The 21,584-nt window shown below is 36.0% G+C and overlaps 1 long non-coding RNA gene across 1 annotated transcript; it reads right to left on the reverse strand.

Annotated features, from left to right (window-relative positions):
- Positions 1–738: 738 nt before the first annotated feature.
- On the reverse strand, positions 739–21,446 carry LOC131833661 (uncharacterized). Its single transcript, XR_009354565.1, has 3 exons — positions 21,250–21,446; positions 2,923–3,092; positions 739–851 (listed from the first exon to the last, which is right to left on the reverse strand). It is a non-coding gene; the product is annotated as an uncharacterized LOC131833661 (long non-coding RNA).
- Positions 21,447–21,584: the final 138 nt, after the last annotated feature.

Here is a 21,584-nt window from a genome sequence, read left to right on the forward strand (position 1 = left end):
CTTGCTAAGAGAGTAGATCTCTTAAAAGTTCTCATCATAAGGAGAAAAGTGTGTAATTATGTGTGGTGACAGATGTTAACTAGACTTATTCTGGTGATCATTTCATAATATATACAAATATTAAATCATTATGTTGTCCACCTGAAAGTAATATATGTCAGTTTTATCTCAATTAAAAAAAAAAACTCTTCACAATTCTAGCATTGCATGTCCATGTAATTGTTAATCAGTATCATACTTCATAAAAATTATGTCTAGATCAGCACTGTCCAATAGAAATGTAATGCAAGCCACATGCATGACTTTTAATTTTTTACATTAAAAGTTTTCCTGTTAGAACTAAAAAGTAAACATTTAAAATAATTGAAATTAATTTTAATAATATATTTTATTTAATGCAAAGTATTAAAATATTGTTCCAACATGTAATCTATATAACAATAATTAATGAGGTCTTTCACATTCTTTTTTCACACTGCATGTGAAAAATTCGATGTCTCAGTTACACTTGTAGCACTTCTCTGCCAGACTACCTACATTTCAGGTGCCTCAACAACACCTGAGGTTGTGGTTAAGGCTACCATACTAGACAGCCATGTAAACTGTTACAAACACCATTAATTGGTAAAGGCCTTCAGACCCATACATTGAAACACAAAGAGAAGCAAGGAAATGGATGTTCCACACTACTGGGAATGATGTTAAGAGGAACAATTTGACAAGTTAATTAGTCTTTTTCTTACCTAAGCACTTCTACCACTAATTGCTCTGAAGCAGTGTCCATCTCCATTGTTGGGAGTGGTACAACCAAAAAACCTTCATGGGGGCAGGTGCCTCTTGTTTCAAAAGTCCTAGGACAAAAGGTTTGGTGAAGCATTTCCTTGGAGTTGAATGGGGTTAGGACAAGGGATGAATAACAAAGAATGAACATGTTTGTTAATAAAAGTATTTGTTGGTATATATGTGAAACTTGGGGCTCAGGTGAGGGGCTCTTGCCCTGGTATGAGGGAGGTACTGGATCAGGCATGCCTAGAGCTAGCTGGGCTTTATGGGGGTACAGCAGACTAGGAGGGAGGGAGACAGGCCAGGCTTCTGAGGACTGGGCTACACAGGGACTGTGAATCCACAGTCACATGAGTTTCTCAGTGTTGAGTTACTGAAATGTTCAGCATAAGGATGTTCACTGTATATATTTTTCTCTCTGCTGTGTTTTTTGATGCATTGGCCCCAACATCAAGGCAAGGACAGAAGAGAGAGATACCTTTTGTGAGATACATAATAATGACTGATCCAACCTCCCACACCAATCTCCCATCTCTCAAACACACAGATACATCCCTTACCATTTACACACACAAATATGCACAACTCCAGAAATAAAGTATTGTAGTGTATTACTCTTATGACTTTGTTTTTAAAGATGTGTGTGATAAAATACATGAGAGGACACAGAATCTCCCAGAAATACTTGCTGCTGATACATTTTGCTGAAACTGACTTCCAAAACTTTCATCTGTATTTCATTTTATAACTGAACCTGACCGTTTCCCTGAAAGTCTTGTGAAGAGGAGCTGCACAGGAGCTTTCTGCCTGCCCTTTTAGAGAAATGATATAATGTAGTATTACATACTTGGTAGCCTTTTTAGGGCTTCACCTCAGAAGCCAATTTTCCATTGTAAAACTCTTTTCTCCCCTTTGTAATTAATGGGATCTGTGTGAAGTGATGTTTCAGATTATGTGACTATCCTGTTCCTTAACAATCCTTCCACCAATAATTTTAACATCTATTAATGGTTCTAGCCAGAATAAACTATTACTATAGCTGTTGGAAAATCATGGCTTTTCTACTTTTTATCTGTCCTTCTGTATTTATTGGAGAGTATATGTGTCAAAAGACACAAAGACATCACTCATTTTTGTCACTTTTAGGGAAGTTGTGGGAATTTCACTTTGCTACCTCTAATATAAGCTACTTCCTTTCATATCTTATTTATTAATATTTTAATCAAAAGCCTATGGAACAGGAAGGGCTATGCTGGAAATACCAAAATAGTAACTAAGGTAGCTTTAGCTTCTTTTTTACTACTTACCAGCAGTGTTATAAAATACACTCATTTTTGCTGCATGATATCAAAGGGAACAGATGCTGTAAAATCATATTCAGTCTGGGCATAAAAAGGATATTTTAGAATGTGTACCTTACAAGAAATCATTGCTTAGTTCCAGCTGTTTTATTGTCACAATGTTTGGGGGTTTTTGCCTTCTTACTCTTTTTGACTTTCTTTTTATTAAACTTTACTCTTTTGCCCCACATTCCTACTCAGAAGAAATCTCTGCTTGTTTACGTCTACAATGCTCCAAAATTCTGAATAAAATGCTTAAATATCAATTATAGTGACTAGAGGTTTTTACAACTATTCATCACATACTATAATTGACTATTTCCTAGCTAGCAAATCAGTAAAGCTTAGTGCATTGTAAATAACAATTTTCATTGTACTTTGGTCTTATTTATTTTTGCCAAATGGTAATTAGAGTAGAGACTGGCTCCAGTAATTAAACAAAGAGATAGAATGCCTGGTGTGTGCATGTGTGTACATGGTTGTTATTCCCACCCCTACCTTCAATCCCGCCTCATGAACAAGACTGAAAGAGATTGTGATACAATCCTTTAGTCTATATTTTCTAGATAAGTCTATTATATCTACTTATCTATCCATTATCTATTCATCCATCCACTCAACATTAAATGGCATCTATATTGAACACCTTCTCACTGTCAGGCACTGTTCAAGCATCATAGACATAGAGATGAATAGGATACAGTCCCTACTCTTAAATAACTTCTGTTACTGTACAGGAATCAATCCATCTCTAAGACCTTCTCTCTTTTCTCGGTTATTTTTTCCAAAATGTGAGTACCTGCTGTTTCCCTCCTCAATGCTCCTGCAGGTCAAGGATACTTCTGAGGACTGTTACCCACATCTACTTCTTCTAGGAAGCTAAAAATCACTGTGCAGCACCTCTTGGGCTGTCCTTTTAAGACCACTTGTTAGAGGAACTGTGTATTTCTCTCACCTCCGATGAAATGACTGAAAAGAAAACATGATATAGGGAGAAGGGATAGAAGTATTGGTCATGAGGGGACAGAGAAAAATTCTAAGGAATTCTTAAGTTCTCCTTTTTCAATATATCCATCAATAACTTTATGAGAGAGAAAATAATATCTAATCGAAGACTAGAGAATATAGCTCATGTTATTCTTTTTCAGAACAATCAAAACAATTAACAATTCCAAGTTAGGGCACTTGGGTGTTTCAGTTGGTTAAGCATCTGCATTCGGATCAGGTCATGATCCCAGAGTCCTGGGATTGAGCCCCATGTCGGACTCCCTGCTCAATGGGAAGCCTGCTTATCCCCCTCCCACTCCCCCTGCTTGTTTTCTCTCTCTCTCTCTCTATTTCTGTCAAATAATAAATAAATTGTTAAAAAAAAATAACCAGAACTGAGATCTCCCTGATTCTTGGTCCAGGATGCTTTCCATTATAACATACTATCTTCCTAGTTGCTCTTAATATCTATTATCTGTTGCAGACAAAGTAGGAAAATAAGGAGCCTCTAATAAAATGTGCTCAAAATGTGTTGCCTTTCTTCAGTCTTATCCTTCTTTACCCTACATCAGAAAAGAATGAATGCATGCTACCAGAAATTTACCAAGAGACTTATTATTTTGCAATTGTGTTAAGTTTGCACTAATTCACAGGTCATCCTTTACTTGGATATTTTTTGTATTATTCTAGACCAAAATATGACTAGTAATATAAGAAATGTTGCTAACCTAATTTGTCTATGGCAATTATAATTTAAGATGTTGCTGATCAGTTAGTTAGCTCTACCAGATAAGCCTTAGTACTTACAGACTTGATTTAGTTTCCTGGTTTAATAACTCATAGTATTCTTTTATTTTCCACTTTGACTTTAGAAATGGGGAGAAGTTTATGATTATTTAGGTCCTACTCACTGACAAACCCATGCAATTTAATTCTATATATATCCTGACCAGGATAACACTTTCTAATTCTCAAGAGAATTTTTTCCCAAAGAATGCCTATTGGCCCCAGATATGATAATGGTTGATTTCAACTATTTTAAAGAAAAAAGTACAAGTTACAGAAGGCAGTAATGTTGTGGGGAAGTCACTTTTGATTTCTCAAAACAATGGAATAGTGCCTGATAATACATAGTAATACCTCAGTGAATGCTTGTTGAATGAACACATGAATTAGCTAACACTTATTTACATGACTCTACTTAGCTATTTATAGTTTCTAGAAAGCCACTGACATATCTAGTCTAAGTTAGAGATCTTCCTGTTTCCACTGCACTCCATCATACTTCTGTCTTAGATTTGCCATTAATGTTGTTGAGGTTAATGCCATTATTACTACTATATTTACTGGGTTCCAGAAACCGAGGCAGTAGATAAGCTCATTTATTTATCTTTCTATTGCACTATCAGTTCTTTTGCCTGAGTCAAATCAGCTTTGAATAATAACAAAAATAGTAGCAAAGAATATTTATTGAGTGCCCATACTACTGTATATGGCTGACCTCATTTAAGTTTCACAACATGCTTATGCTCTGGGTACTACTGTAAAACCTACTTTACTACAGGATACATAGTAGTTATTTCTTTAAAGATATATTCCTAGAACTGGGGGCACCTGGGTGGCTCTGTGGGTTAAGGCCTCTGCCTTCGGCTCTGGTCCTGATCCCGGGATCCTGGGATGGTGGCCCGCATCGGGCTCTCTGCTCAACGGGGAGCCTGCTTCCTCCTCTCTCTCTCTGCCTACTTGTGTTCTCCATCTGTTAAATAAATATATAAAATCTAAAAAAAAAAAGATAATATTCCTACAACTGAAATTACTGCAAAAGATTATAACTATTTTTTCTATGCTTTATTTATGTTTATTTTTGCTTTATTTATATTTTATTTATGATTTTAAAAAGTATTTTTAGACAACTTAGGTTTAAATAAAAACTGAAAAAGAGTCCCATATACCCTACAGTCAGTTTCCCTTATTAATAAGATCTTACATTAGTGTGTACATGTGTCTCAGTTACTGAACCAATGCTGAGTTAGTATTTTACTCAGATTTCCTTAGTTTTTGCTTCATGTTGTTTTTCTATGCCAGGATCCCATCCAGGATAATACATTACTTTTACTTTTCATGTCCCCTTAGGCTCCTCTTGGCTAGACTGTTTCTCAAACTTTCTTTGTCTTTGATGACCTTGACAATTTTTAAAGAGTATTAGTTATTTTATATAATGTCCCTCAATTGGAACTCATTTGACGTTTTCCACATGATTCTACTTGGGTTATGTGTTTGGGGTATAAAGACCACACAGGTAAAGCACCATTTTCATTACATCAGAGCAAGGGTTATACATAGATATCATTGTTGATGTTGAACCTGATCACCTGGCTGAGGTAGTGTTTATTAGATTTATCCATTGTAAAGTTCCTCTTTTCCTTCCCTTTCCATATTGTACTCTTTGGAAAAAAGTCACTATGTGTAGCCCTTACTTAAGAAATGGGGTGTTATACTCCACCTCCTTTTTTTGAGATTTTATTTATTTATTTGACAGAGAGAGAGAGAGAGTGAGAGGAAGCACAAGCAGGGGGAGCTGCAGGCAGAGGGAGAAGCAGGCTGCCCACTGAGCAAGGAGCCTGATGCAGGACTCCCTCCCAGGACTCTGAGATCATAACCTGAGCAGAAGGCGGACACTTAACCAACTGAACCACCCAGGCATCCTTATGCTCCATCTCCTTGAATGTGGAGTATCTACATTATTATTTGGAGTTCTTGTGCAAGATATATTTCTCTTTTCTTCCCCATCCATCCAATCATTTGTTTATACCAGCATGTATGCATAAGTATTAATTTTACACTTTGGGTTACAATACAATACTACTTTATTTTGTTGCTCAAACTGTTCCAACTTTGGGCATTGGGAGCTCTTCCAGTTGTCTCTTGTGTTCTATTGCCATAGCTACACCAATTGCTTTTCCCCTTTTAATTTCTTTTAATTTCTAGTACTAAAAGATGTTCTGAGATTTTCATATACTTTTCCTGCCCTAGTGTTAGAATCAGTATTTTTCTAAGGATCCCTGGTTATTTCAACTGGAGAATAGTATTACAGACCAAAATCTGGGTACTAAGTGTGCTTATTACTAATCGGGTATCAAAACGTTGAAGCCCCTCTCAGCTGATAAAGCATATACTAACCTGTGTATGTATACAACCATATCAATAAATACATCTATATGTAACCATCTGCATCTATATCAAGCTAAACATGAGTTTACAGTGGTGTCTCCCAACTCTAATCTATTACTACATGGATCATTTTAGCTTCCTCTCCTAGCTTACCTACCAACTTCCACTCCAACAATGAGAAACCCAACTCAAATAATTTACCATGCATTTGCTTAATTGTTCAACTCTAGTATACACATATAACATTATCAGAATTGTTGACCTGTTATCCTGTGGGAATCCACTTTATCAACTAGAGTACATTGACTATCAGCAGTTCCTTTTGCCCTTAGTCTTACAGACTCTACTCATTTCCAAATTTACTTACAACTGTAAATTTTACCCTGATCCCTTTTCAGTGAGGTCATACTATACATTTTGTAATATAATTAGATTCTTTTGTCACAGTCTGTATTCCATCTTGGGATTCCCCAACCTCCTAAATGATTAAGAAAAATTCTGTAAAATTCTATGGATTATGAGAAATGCATAGTGTTATTTATCTACCCTTACAGTATCATATAGAATAGTTTCATTGTTCTACAAAATGTCCTGTACTAGACATATTCAACCTCCTTCTATCTCCCTGAGCCCATGGAAACCACAGGTCTTTTTATTGTTTTTATAGTTTTTTTTTCAGAAATGTCAAACAATTGGAATCATATAATATATAGCCTTTTCAGATTAGTTTCTTTCAACTAGCAATATACATTGAAGTTTCTTCTATGTCTCCCATGGCTTGATAGCTTATTTACTTTCATTGATGAATACTATTTCACCGTATGAATGTACCACAACATGTGTATCCATTCATCTGTTAAAGTGCAGCTTGGTTGCTTTCAGTGATTGTGAATAAAGCTATTATACACATCAATGTGCGACTTTTTTTGGATATAAGTTTTCAAATTATTTGGGCAAATACCCAGGAGCACAATTTCTGGATTATATGGTAAAACTATATTTAGAACCTGCCAAACTGTCTTTCAAAATGGCTGTACTATTTTTTTTTTCTTTTGCATTCATGCTATCAGTGAATGAGAGAGTTCCTGTTGCTCTGTAACCTTACCAGCAACTGGTATTTGTTAGGCTTCTTTGAAACTTAGCCATTCTAATAGGCATATAGTACACCACTGTTGTTTCAATTTGCAGTTCTCTAATAGCAAATTGAACATCTCGTGTGTTTATCTGCCATCTGTATATTTTCTTTGGTGAGGTATCCAGATCACTTGCTTTTTTTTTTTTTTTTTTTTTTTTTTGTAAATTGAGTTGTTTGTTTTATTACTGTTGAGTTTTAAGAATACTTTGTATATTTTGGATACAAGTCCTTTGTCAGAGAAGTGTTCTGTAAATATTTTCTCCAAATCTGTGGCTTTTTTCATTCTCTAAACCATCTTTCACAGAGCAGAAGTTTCTATTTTAATGACATTATTTTTTTCTTTCATGGATTATGCTTTTATGCTGTATCTAAAAACTCAATTCCAAAACCAGTCACCTAGATTTTTATCCCACCTTTCCCAAAATCCAGAAGTTCCATTATTTTACATTTTACATTTAGGTCTATGCCAATTTTAGATAATCTTGATAAAAGATGGCCTCTAATTTTTTGTTGTGTTTTCTTTTGCTTTGCATATGGATATAAAATTTTTCCAGCACCATTTGTTGAAAAGATTATCCTTTTTCCATTGAATTGGCTTTGTTCCTTTGTCAAAGATGAGTCAACTATATGTGTGTGGGTCTATTTCTGGACTTCATATTTTTTTCATTATTCTCTGCATCCATTTTTTCAATACCACACTACCTTGATTACTGTGGCTTGATAGCAAGTCTTCACATTAAGTAGTGTAAACTCTCTGATTATGTCCTTCAGTTATTGTGTTTGCTAATCTTTTGCATTTCTTAAAAACTTTACAATCAGTCTGTTAATAGTTACAAAATAGTTTTCTGGAGTTTTGATTGGTATTGCATTGAATGTGTAGATCAGATTGGGAAAAATTGACATCTGAACAACATTCAGCCTTCTAATCATTTCTCTCCAATTGTATAATTTCTCTCCATTTACTTACCTATTTTTAAAATTTATTTCATTAAGGTTTTGCATTTTCTGTATATAGAGCTTGTATATAATTTACATTATATACCTAAATTAGATTTATACCAAAATATTTAATTTTCATAGATACCACTATAAATGATACTATTTTTAAATTTCAAATTCTTGTTCATTATTGGTAAAGCGATTGACTGCTGTATATTATCCCTGTATCCTATGAACTTCCTATATTTACTTATTAGTGCCCCAAATTTTTTGTTGTTGATTATTTAGGATTTTCCACATAAATAATCAATGTTATATCTTGTTTTCCAATCTGTATACACTTACTTCCTTTTCTTTTTTATTGCACTGGCTATGACTTCCAGTACAATGTTGAACAGGAGTAGTGAGAGAAGATATCCTTGTCTTATTCACTATTTTAAATATTTTATTATTTTCTTATTTGTCAGAGAGAGAGAGAGTACAAGTAGGGGAGCGGTAGGCAGAGGGAGAAGCAGGCTCCTCACTGAGCAAGGAGCTCACTGTGGGACTTGATGTGGGAGTTGATCCCAGGACTCTGGGATAATGACCTGAGCCAAAGGCAGACACTTAGCCAATTGAGCCACATGGGCAATCCATCCTGTTCATTATTTTAAAGAGAAAGTATTCATTTTCTCATTTTAAATAGGATGTTAGCTATAGATTGTAGAGATTCTTTACCAAGTTGAGGAAATTCCTTGTATTTCCAGTTTGCTGAGAGTTTTAATTGTGAATAGATGTTGGATTTTGTCAAATACTTTTTCTGTATTAGTTGATAAGACCAATAAGAATTTCTCCTTTGGCTTGTTGATATGAAAGATTACATTGATTTTTGAACATTGAACCAGCCTTGCATAACTAGAATAAGTTCCACGCGATCTTGGTGTCTAATTATTTTTATACACTGTTAGATTTAATTTGGTAATATTTTCTTGAGGATTTTTCATCTGTGTTTATGAGAGATCTTGGTCTCTAATTTTTTCCTTTATTGTAATGTCTTTATCTGGTTTTGGTATGGGGGTAATTTTGGCCTCATAGAATGAGTTAGAAAGTATTCTCTCTGGCTCTATTTTCTGGAAGAGATTGTAGAGAATTTGGTGTCATTTTCTCCTTAAATGTTTGGTGGAATTTACCAGGGAAACCATTTGGGCCTGCATACTTTTTTGGAAGGTTATGAATTATTAATTACATTTTAAAAATAGATATAATTCTATTTACATTTTCTATTTCTCCTTTTATAAATTTTGGCAGTATCCTTTAAGAAATTGGTCTGTTTCATCTAAGTTAACAAATTTGTAGACATAGATTTGCTCAGTCTTCGTTTATTATCCTTTTAGTCTTCATGAAACCAGTAGCCATGACCACTTTTTCATTTCTGTTAATAATTGTGTCTTCTTTCCTTTTTCCTTAAAGTTGGTTTGGTTAGAGGCTTATCAATTTTAAACCTTTATCTGGCTTCCCTAGGCCTTTATCAATTTATTTTGTTTTCAAAGATGTAGTATTTAGTTTTGTTGATTTTTCTATGTTGTTTTTTGTTTTCAATTTCATTAATTTCTCTTCTAATTTTTCTTTTCTTCTGCTTGCTTTAAATTTACATTGCTCTTCTCTTTCTAGCTTCCTAAGGTAAAAGTTTAATGATTTAAGATCTCTTTTTCTAATATATTCATTTAATGCTGTAAAAAATTTCTAAGTACTGCTTTTGCAGCATCATACAAGTTTTAATGTTATATTTTCATTTTTTTTCAAAGATTTTATTTATTTGACAGAGAGAGATCATAAGTAGAGAGAGAGGAAGGAGCAGGCTCCCTGCCTAGCAGAGAGCCTGATGCGGGACTCGATCCCAGGACCCTGAGATCATGACCAGAGCTGAAGGCACAGGCTTACCCCACTGAGCCACCCAGGAAGCCCTATCTTTTCATTTTAATTCAGAATGTCTTAAAATTTTTCTTGAAACTTCTTTGACTCATGTTTTATTTAGAAATATGTTGTTTAATTTACAAATATTTGAGGTTTTTCAAGTTATTTTTCTGTTACTGATTTCTAGTTTGAATGTATGATGGTCTGAAGACGTACTTTGTATGACTTCCACTTTTTTCAATTTGTTACATGTGTTTATGGCCTAGAATATAATCTACCTTGGTGAATGTTCCATATTAGCTTGAGAAGAAAGCATATGGGGATGCCTGGGTGACTCAGTGGGTTAAAGCCCCTGCCTTCAGCTCAGATCATGATCTCAGGGTTCTGGGATGGAGCCCCGCATCAGGCTCTCTGCTCAGCAGGGAGCCTGCTTCCCCCTCCCTCTCTGCCTGCCTCTGCCTACTTGTGATCTCTGTCAAATAAATAAATAAAATCTTAAAAAAAAAAAAAGAAGAAGAAGGCATATGCTACTGTTGTTAAGAGTACTTTGCATCAGATCAGGTTGATTGATAGTATTGTTTAGGTCAATTGTATACTTACTAATATTTTGTTTGCTTCACCCAACAACTACTCAAAAAGGGGTGTTGAGGTCTCCAGTTATAATAATGGAGCTTTCAACTTCTCTTGGAGTTCTATTAGTGTTTGCCTCATGTATTTTACCATGCTGTTATTTAGTGCATACCCATTAGGATGTATGGTCCTCTTTATATTTTGTTGAATACGCTTTGATAATTTTTTTTTTTAATGTTTGAGTTCTATTTTTTTTGAAAGATTTTATTTATTTATTTGACAGACAGAGATCACAAGTAGGCAGAGAGGCAGGTAGAGAGAGAGAGAGAGAGTGTAGACGGGAAGCAGGTTCCCTGTTGAGCAGAGAGCCCAATGTGGGGCTCAATCCCAGTGCGGAGCTCAATCCCAGGACCCTAAGATCCTGACCTGAGCTGGACAGAGGCTTTAACCCACTGAGCCACCCAGGCGCCCCTGTTTTGATAAATTTCAAAAGGATTTTTACATCTATGTTCATGAGGATGTTAGACTGTACTTTACATTTCTTGACAAGTCCTTGTTAGATTTTGAAAAAAGAGCTATGTTGACATCATAAAATAAGTTAGGAAGAGTTACCTTCTCGTCCATATTCTTAAAAAAAAAAAAATGTAAGATTGGCATTATTTCTTCCTTAAATGTTTCATAGAATTTGGCAATGATGCTACCTAGGCCTGGAATTTTTAAATTACAAACTTAATTTCTCTCATAGTTTACAGCTATTCAGATTTCACATTTCTTCTTGCTTTGGTTTTGTAAGTTACACTTTCTGAGGAGCTAGTCCATTTTATCCAATTTATCAAATCTTGAAGCATAAAGTTGTTCATAATATTATCTTATTATCCTTTTTTTTTAAAAAAAGATTTTATTTGTTTACCTGACAGAGAGAGACAGAGAGATCACAAGTAGGCAGAGGCAAGCAGAGAGAGAGGGAGAAGCAGCCTCCCCGCCAAGGAGAGAGCCCGATGTGGGGCTCGATCCCAGGACCCCGGGACCATGACCTGGGCCAAAGGCAGAGGCCCAACCCACTGAGCCACCCAGGCGCCCCCTTATTATCCTTTTTATGCCTGCAGTTTCTGTGATAATATCTTTCTTTCATTCTCTTTTTTATCTTAGCTCAGAGTTTATCAATTTTCTTAACATTTTCAAAGGTTGACTCACATACTGTCGTTGGCCATGCTGATTTTTTCAGATGGCTATTTTCTATTTTCTTCTCTTTATTCTTTTATTTCTTTTACTTATTTTGATTTTACTTTTCTCCCCAGCTATTTAAGTTAGAAGCTTAGAGCATTGATTGTAAATCTTTCCTCTTGTCTAATAAAAGTGTTTTAAGTTATTTCTTTTCTTCTCACAGCTGCTTTAGGTACATACCACATGTTTCAGTATGTTGTGTTATAACTATTATTCAGTTTGGGGTTCTTTCTAATTTCTAACTGGAATTCTTTTTTGCCCCATGTGTTAAGATTATGTTGCTTAGTATATAAATAATTAGCAATGTTATTAGTGTTTTATTGTTATTGATTTCTAATTTAATCCCCTTGTGGTCAGAGAAATAGAGTATATTATTTCAATACTTTGAAACTTATTGATAATTGAGGACCCAGAAAATCCTAGACCTTTGTGAATGTTCTGTGTGTACTAAAATGAATGTGTATTCTTATTTAACTGGATTTAGTATCCCATAAGCTTCAGCAAGCTCAAGTGATTTATTTTGTGATACAAATCTATTTTTTTGGTCCATTTATTCAAATGTAGGAGATGGGTATTAAAGTCCCTGACAATGATTTTGAACTTGTCTAGTTCTTAACCTTAGTCTAAAAATTACTTAATGTTTTGTTTTTGTTTTTGTTTTTACTTAACGTATTTTGAAGTTGTTATAAGATGCTTACTTTTTACTGACCCTTTTCTCTTTACTAGCTTTGGTCAGCCTAAGTCATAAAAAGAAACTTCCAGTAAGTTGTAAAAAGAAAAGCTTCCATCATGTTTTAAGCACTCTTATTTGCAGTTACTCTGTCATATATACATACATAATACTAAATGATATAAATAGTATGATAAAAAAAAAAAAAGGAAAAGATACCATGAAGGCATATAAACCCTAGTCATGGAAATCAGGAAAAGTTTCTTCTTCTTCTTCTTCTTCTTCTTTTTTTTTTTTTTAAGATTTTATTTATTTATTTGAGATAGAAACCACAAGCTGCAGGGAGGAGCAGAGGGAGAGGAAGAAGCAGGCTCCCCACTGAGCAGAGAGCCCAATGCAGGGCTTGATCCCAGAACTTCGAGGTCACAACTGAGCAGAAGGCAGATGCTTAAATGACTGAACCACCCAGGTGCCCCAGAAAGAGCTTCCTTTTTCCTTTTTTAAAAAGTTTTTATTTATTTATTTGACAGACAGAGATCACAAGTAGGCAGAGAGGTAGGCAGAGAGAGAGGAGGAAGCAGGCTCCCTGCTGAGCAGAGATTCCTGATGTGGGGCTCAATCCCAGGACCCTGAGATCATGACCTGAGCCAAAGGCAGAGGCTTTAACCTACTAAGCCACCCAGGCACCCCCCAGGAAGAGTTTCTTGATGGAAGTGATATGTTAACAGTAAAGTGGAAGTTAGTTTTAATAGAGGAGGTTATGAAAGGAGCATTCCCAGAAAGGAAAAATCTGTGTGCACAAGCCTTGAGGCAAGGAGGAGCTTGGCTTTTTGAAGAAACTGAAAGAAGTCAAGAATAGTTTCATCATAGGATGAGGGCAGAAGGGGCAGGGGAATATGTGGAGGCTTGGAAGGAAGCTTCCTGAGAGCAGTGGGAGCATTAAGAAGTTTTAAGTCAAAGAAGCACCATAGCCTGATGTGCAATTTTTTAAAAAAAGGACTTAAACTGTTGTGAGAATAAATTGTCAAAGGCAAGAAATGGATGCAGAGAGTTCAGTTAAGAGGTGATTGAGGTGATTAGATGCAGGAGATGATGGAGGCTTACGATAAAGTGTATGTAGTAGAGCTGAGGTGGATGGAAGAAGTCAAAGACAAATTTTGCATGTAGAACTGAGAGCTGGTCATGGATTGGTAAGAGAGAATAAAGTGTCAGTAATGACTTTTGGCATATATGGAAATATAGAGAAATATGAAATGTGGCGGGGGACAGGTTCTAGTACACTGAATTTTAGACGTCTAAGGCACATCGAAGAGAAGGTGTCATGTAAGATATGAGCTTGAAAGAAGGATCTAGGGTGGGGATATGTATTCTTGGAGTTATAAACTGGTGGCAACTAATGCCATGAGAATGGATCAAATAATTTAGGTAGGAAGTGTGATTTTAAGAAAAAGAGAAGACAATTAAAGCAGCTAGAAAGAACTCTAACATTCAAAGGTCAGAAAGAAGAGAAGGAGCTGGTGAGAAAGAAAAAACAAACAAACAAACAAACAAACAAAAAAAGGGACCAGATATATAAGTGATGGCACAAAAGTCAAGATTAAAAAAGAAAAAAAAAAGTCAATACTTTCCCTCTACTGATATTTTTTTGGTTTTGTGTATGGATTCATCAGAGCAGAAGTTGTTTCTACAAAGTCTGAAGGACATTATTCATTTTTGTATAGTTATTCATCCTGTGTGCATGTCCCACTGCACATTAGCTAATTACTAGAAAATTTCTTTAAATTCATTTACATATAGTCATTTTCCTTAAGGCATTCCCAGAATTTCAGGATGTCTCATGAAAGATGGCTTCTGGAACTAGCTAAACACTGGCCTGGAACCAAGGGTCAGATTTTTATACTAAGTTCTTGAAATATAGCCAATTTCTTTCCTCTATAATGAGGACTTAATTTCCCCTCAGGAGCCCGTCTATTTTTTCCTATAATAAAACCAGACTCAATTTTAGTAATGGGAAGACAAGAGCAGGGTGAAGAAGCATTCTCCTCAACATTTTCCATTTATTATTGATTTCTTGGTCAAGGTTTATATCACTGGTAAAGATGGATATGTTACAGGATGTAGTAAATGAAGGAACTGGAAACCCAGACAACATTCAATTGAGAGTGAGAGAACTTTTCTTGGTGTAACCAAGCCAGGAAAAACTGGCAGAAATACCATGGTTTGGCAGATTTATCTCTCTGTTCTGTAACACATGAGTAGAAGTCTGGCTAAATGGCCTTAAAGGATGGCTATGTGAAGGAGGACTGGACACTGGCATTGACCATAACAGAGAGACTATACACTAGGTGTACATAGTGGATGACCCCAAAATGATGATTACCCAATGCAGGCTATTTGAAGTTAACATACGTGGAAAGCTCAGGGGGAAAACAAAAAAGATTCTTGGAAATCTCCTTGGAAAGGGAGTAGCATATGCTTCTAGAAATGTCAATTGGAAATTCCAGGGGTTCTACAGTTTGAGAATGATCACAAGACATTTTGATACATAATTATTTTGGAGGTGGTGGTAGGTGAGTCTAACTTATTTCCAGCCTCCAATATGCCCAGTTGAAAAGTATTATAACAAATCCAGTAAGAGACAAATAAACTGGGAAAATATACTTGCAACATATATAGCAGACAAACTTATTAACTTTATTACATAAAATCTCTTACAAATCAATAAGAAAATTAGACACAACTAATGGTGTGCAAAGAATGTAAAAAGGCAGTTCTCTAAAGAAGCTAAAATGCCAATAAATATGATAAACCACAAAGTAACAATGAAATAATATTTGCCTATCAGATTGGTAATGATTACAAAGCATAATTAAATTCAGTAAGGAGAATGGAGTGTGGGCATATGAGCACACTTTCATAGATCTTGGTGGCATTGTGAATTGATACATTTCTAGAGAGTAATCATGTATCAAACATTTTAAACTAAAGCTCGCTAAAAATCAACAAATAAATAAAGCTCTCTGACTCGGAAATTTTCCTTGTAAAAAGTTATGCTAAGAAATTAATTAGACAAGTTAACAAAATTGTGTATATAGGGGTATCATTAAATATTACTCACCTTATGTCTATGTAGACTCTCCAACTCTGTCCAAGCCCCACATACCTTGCTTTAGACAATGAATATTTAAGGAGTGATGATGATGATGACATAAAACAACTCACAGTTCTTGCTGCAGTTATGAGATTTTTACACAAAGATATACATACATACACAACAGATAAGTTTGTTATTCGTTAAGTGCAAGTGGATTATCACAAAGGTCTTCGTCCTCAACATCTTCACACTGAGTAGGCTGAGGAGGAGAGAAAGGTCTTTGCTTTGGTCTTTGCTGTCTCAAGAGGAAGAAGAGGTGAAGGAGGTGGAAGGGGAGGCAGGAGAGGCAAACACACTAGGTGTCCCAGTGTAGCTTTACAGAAATACACTAAAATTTCTATCTGAATTTTTTGCCTTTTCTTTTCTCTAAAATGTTTTTATATGGTACCAATCTTTCTTCCACTGTTAATTATAAAGCAAATGTGTCATAGAAGTTTCTGTCATAAAAGAACTCAAAAGCAGTCTTGAATAATCCGAATACTTCTGTCAGATTGTCTAATGTTAATTCATTTTCTGGCACTGCTTCTTTTATGTCTTCTTCCTCATCATCCGGCACTGGTTCAAAAGCACTCATCTTCCATCTCCATCAAGTTGTCTTCTGTTAATTCTTGTTGTGTGGTGTCTATTAGCTCTCGAATTTTACCCCCCACTTTTTTTTTTGGCCATATCTACAATCTCTCTTGTGATTTCCTTGATCGGCTCTGTCATAAATCCTATGAAGTCATGCAGAAGATCTGGACAAGGTTTTCAGCAGGAACTTATTGCTTTGGGCTTGACATTTTTCACATCTTTTTCTGTAACAGTAACCCATCTTCAATGGTGTAGTCCTTCCTCACTTTCATGATGTTCTCCCTATCAGGGTTCTTTTCCATAGGATTAACCATCTTTTCCACAGAGTATCATGTGTAACGAGCCTTAAAAGTCTTTATGACCCCCTGATCTAGAGGCTGAATTAGAGATACTGTGTTTGGGGGCAAGGAGACCACTTCAACAACTTTGCTATTGAACTCATGGGGTTCTGGGTGGCCGGAGGCATTGTCCAGTATCAAAACAATGCTAAAAGGCAATCTCCAGGGTGCCTGGGTGGTTAAGTGGCTGGCTCAGGTCATGATCTCAGGGTCCTGGGATTGAGCCTCCTGTCAGGATCCGTGATCAGTGGGGAGTCTGCTTTGGGGTTCTCTATCTCCCTCTACCCTTGCTTGCTCACTCTCTCTCTCTAAAATAAAGGGATAGGATGGCTGGTTGATGAACACTGGGGAAGGTATGTGCCTTGGTGAGTGCTGTGAATTGTGTAAGACCGATGAATCACAAACCTGTATCCCTGAACAAACAATACATTATATGTTAATTTTTTAAAGAGGCAATCCCTTATGGACAAGGTCTTTCTTGATTTCAGGGACAAAGCATTAATGGGACTGATCCAGAAAAAAGGGTTATTGTTGTTCAGGTCTTCTTTTTGTACAACCAAAAGACTGGCAGCTGGTATTTATCTTTTCCGTTCAAGGCTCAGGGGTTAGTAGTTTTGTAGATAAGAACAGTCTTGATCATAAACCTCTGCGTTTGCATAAAACAGTACAGTTAGCCTATCCCTTCCTCCTTTAAATCCTGGTACTCACGTCTCTTTCTTACTAATAAATGTCTTTTGTGGCATTTTATTCCAGAATAGGGCACTTGTGTCTGCATTAAAAACCTGTTTAAACAGATATCCTTTCTCCTTAATGATTCCTCCCTCCCTCCCTCCCTTTCTTTCTTTCTTTCCTTCTTTCTCTTAATTCCTTAATGGTGTCTGCAAACCCATCTACCTCTTCTTGGTTGGCAGAAGCTGCTTCTCCTGTATTTTGACATTTTTAAAGCCAAATTTCTTTTTAAAATTATCAAACCATCCTTTGCTGGCATTAAATTCTACAATACAACATCACATACTGCAGCTTCCTTTTGTTTTAAGTTGTCATACAATAGCTGCTTTTTTTCAAATCACATTAGAATCTATAGCTATTCCCTTCTTACATCAATCCCGAACCCACATAAAAGCTGCATTTTTAGTACAAGATAAAAGGGGTTTTGCAAAAAACTCAAGGTTTCTGCACCTGCTGGCAGAGCTGCACAAACAGCTTCATGACTTCCCTTCTCTCTTGCTTTTTTTTTTTTTTTTTTTGTGTAAACAACAGTCCTTACACTGGATTCGTTTGTCTTGAAATGACAAGCAACTGCAGCTGCAGACCTCAATCTATGCTACATATAGCAAGCAATTCACCTTTTTCTTAAAATATCATGACTTTTCTTTGCTTCTTGGGAGAACTTCTAGCATCACTAGTGACACTTTGTATAGGTCCCATGTTTATCACCTTGTTATTCAAGGTTTACATGAATAAACATCTTGCTAAACATGATGAAAAATATGTGAGAACCTTAAGGGATCACTTTTTACTGTGGTTTGCAATTTACTGGAAAGGCAAACTATTCACACAGAGATGAATAGTATCATACAGTGTTTTAAGCAGACACTGGCAACACTTGAGCTCACCACAGTAGCAACAGGAAGGGGCTATGAAATTATTATAGTGTTACAGTATGTACTAGTTAATTTGATGCAGTTATGATGTAATAGTACCTTTGTTTACATTTCTCTCAACTGTGAATGGTGCCATGTATGGTCTTTAAATGTTTGTGTGGGTAAGTTTTGATAAGTTTTAACTTTTGTTAAGAGATCTTCATATATTTTATGGTAACAAATGACAAAATAGATTAGTATCTATCTATATTTTTTGCAATCATGACATACCTTTTAATTTTTCTGGTATTTCTAGACTATGTGGTTCATCTTTGAATCCTTTCAAATTGTTAAAAAACTCCAAAAATTTATTCAATATATTTATTGGGAAAAATCCACATAAGTGGACCCATTCAATTCAAACCTGTGTTGTTCAAGGGTCAAATGTATTACCAATGATTTTCTCCTAAGTATTAGCTATAATTTACTTCTGTAAGATTTAAGGTCTTTCTACAATTCTTCATCAAGCTACCTGCTTTCACTCTGGCTCAACAGATTCTTAAGTTCACTTTCCTTTGAAAGCACAGGTTGCTGATATTATTGACAACGTGGAAAGGCAGAAATACTAGAGAAACAATGGTTAGCTTGATTTATGTTAATTCTGTATGGGCTGTAAGAAATGTTAAAATACTTTGCTATTTTAGATAAAATCAATTTTTACTATAATCATATCCTCTCTCAGTTTTTGTAGATAACTTTATCTTACTTGTATTTAACCCATAACAAAAACTCTAGTCCTAAAAATTTTGCAGATACTATGAATGCTTATATTTGGTTTTGTTCTGTCATGATGCCACCAAGATCTTGGTTAAATGGCTGCCACTCTAGGTGAGTAAATGTGCAGGTCTCTTTCCCTCTGCACAGATTGGGTAGACTTTGGTTTGGTCAGCCTTTAGTATTTGTAAACCACTTGTGAATTGAGTATGTACTGGACTGTTAGTCTCTATGCTGGGTAATAGAGCTCCTGAGTGAGTAAGTTCTAGGGTTCTTGTTCTTGGTGTATATTTAATAGCTCATAAATGCAAATAAACCTATTACTCTTCCAGGTAGTGCGGAGGAAATGTTAAGTGCCACCCCTAACTTAGATTTGTCATTACTTGCCTAGGAGTTTCTTATATGTGACAGGCGCCCCCTAGTGAATAAAGGGACTTAAGTTGGCCTCTACTACAAAGAGGCTAGAAAAATGTCTGAAGATGTTTTAACAAGTTCACACTGTATTAAACAAGTAAAAGAGACAGTGAAGCAACCCATAATAGACTCTTAACTACAGAGAATAGAGGGGGTACTTGTGATGAGCACTGGATGTTATATGTAAGCGATGAATCACTAAATTCTACACCTGAAACCAATTCTACCATACATGCTAACTAATCAGAATTTAAATAAAAAAACTTGGGAAAAAAAGATGCTAATGTTTTGTGCGTGTGAATGCAGGTGAGGGTGGGGATCTGTTCTTCATAAAAAGCATCCAGGATTTCACAATATAAAAGTAGTAATCAATTTTCTAGAAGCAGGCCAAACTAAACTGAACTATGCTAGGTCATCAAAGTACATGAGTAGAGCCCTGATCTTTATCTACTCTCCAGGTATTATGACTTAACTGGATTTTTAAAAAATGTATGTATATATAGAGAGATATTTACATATCTATATATCTATACCTATATATATCTATTAGAATCAGTATGATACACAAAACTTGGGGTTGAGACTTGAGAAACCATAATTCAATCCAAAAACTTTAATCTGGTAAATATATTTGATAAATTACATTTTATTTGGTTAATTTCAGCAACAGAGCATTAAAGAAGATTGTGGTTGCTTGAGACAATAAATCAATTACATTTAATTACCTTTTCTCTTCCTAAAGCTCTTCTCACTTATAACAGTTTTCAAGTTCTGAAATAAGCATGTTATAAATTTGACATCATCATAAATATCATTATTTATAGCCCTGGGTCAAGTCCTCAACAAAGAACCGAAAATAATTCTTATTCTCTAGGATGTTCCCAATATAAAATAAAGTCAAAGGATATACAACCAAATCAACTGGAAAACAACTAAATGTGATAAAAAACAGTATTCACATTATTTTAACAGTGTCAAAGAGCAGACGCAATCACACACCTGATTCCGTGGCCTCTAAATGGAGCATCCTAAACCAACAATTGGACAAAAGGTTAAACAGAGAGTAGGTCAAGTATTTAAGCAAGAAGTAGGTGAGAAGTTTACCAAACTATTTTCCTAGGTCTTGTTTGATGTCAAAAACTATCAAATTAAGAACTGTATGTAGTGTATATTTGCTCTTTTTCAGGAGGTTCACTTTTCAGGGGTAGGTTATCGTGTTGACTCCCACCTTACCATCTAAACATTTTTTTAAATAAAAAAATATTTTTTCCACTTTCACCTAGATTGTCCTTTGTCTCCTAAGCAATGATCCTTTTACATTCATCTCAGATCCTTCAGGTCCAAGAGGACTTCTGTAATCCTAAATCCCCTCTCGGTGCTACTACCTCTCTGAAACTGTAGCGACATTATTTAATACAACTATATATCAACAACTTTGATTATTCCATGTATATTAAAAGAGTTGACAAAACACAAGCAATCATTCAGTCCAACTATTTGTAAACTGGTTAATGAGTAGACCCCACAGTCCATCATTCTACACCACGGCTGCTTGGAAGACAAATATCACTTGGCTAACTTAGAGGGATAACTTGTGCATTTCTCTTGTCATGACAGGCATGTGCTGGTGGGGGTGAAAAAAAAAAAAGGAACTCAAAGAAGATAGAAGTGAATGACAGGTAAGGACCAAAGCACCTCGCCTACCTCATCCTTGCCCACAAAACGCCCATTCTTCCCCGTCCTGTTTCCTAAGATGTATCAGGGGCAGATGCGAGGTCACCCGTGGGAAGGCGGCATACCCCTCCGCAGGGGCGGCGTACCCTCCTCTTGCGGGCGGAGAAGGAGAGGGCTGGGGAGACGCGGTCGTAGGTAAGCAAGAGGGGCCCAAGTGCCTTGCTCCGGCGCGACCGGGGAAAGGGTGAGAGACGCGAGGTGTGGGACGGCGCGCGCCTGCGCGGACCTGACTCTCGCGGTCCCACGACAGCCGCATCCCTGCGCAAGAGACCTAGCGCGCGGGCGGGAGGAGGGGCACTAGCCCC

The sequence above is a fragment of the Mustela lutreola genome, chromosome 6, assembly GCF_030435805.1.
Source record: "Mustela lutreola isolate mMusLut2 chromosome 6, mMusLut2.pri, whole genome shotgun sequence".
In the NCBI taxonomy this organism is placed as follows: domain Eukaryota; kingdom Metazoa; phylum Chordata; class Mammalia; order Carnivora; family Mustelidae; genus Mustela; species Mustela lutreola.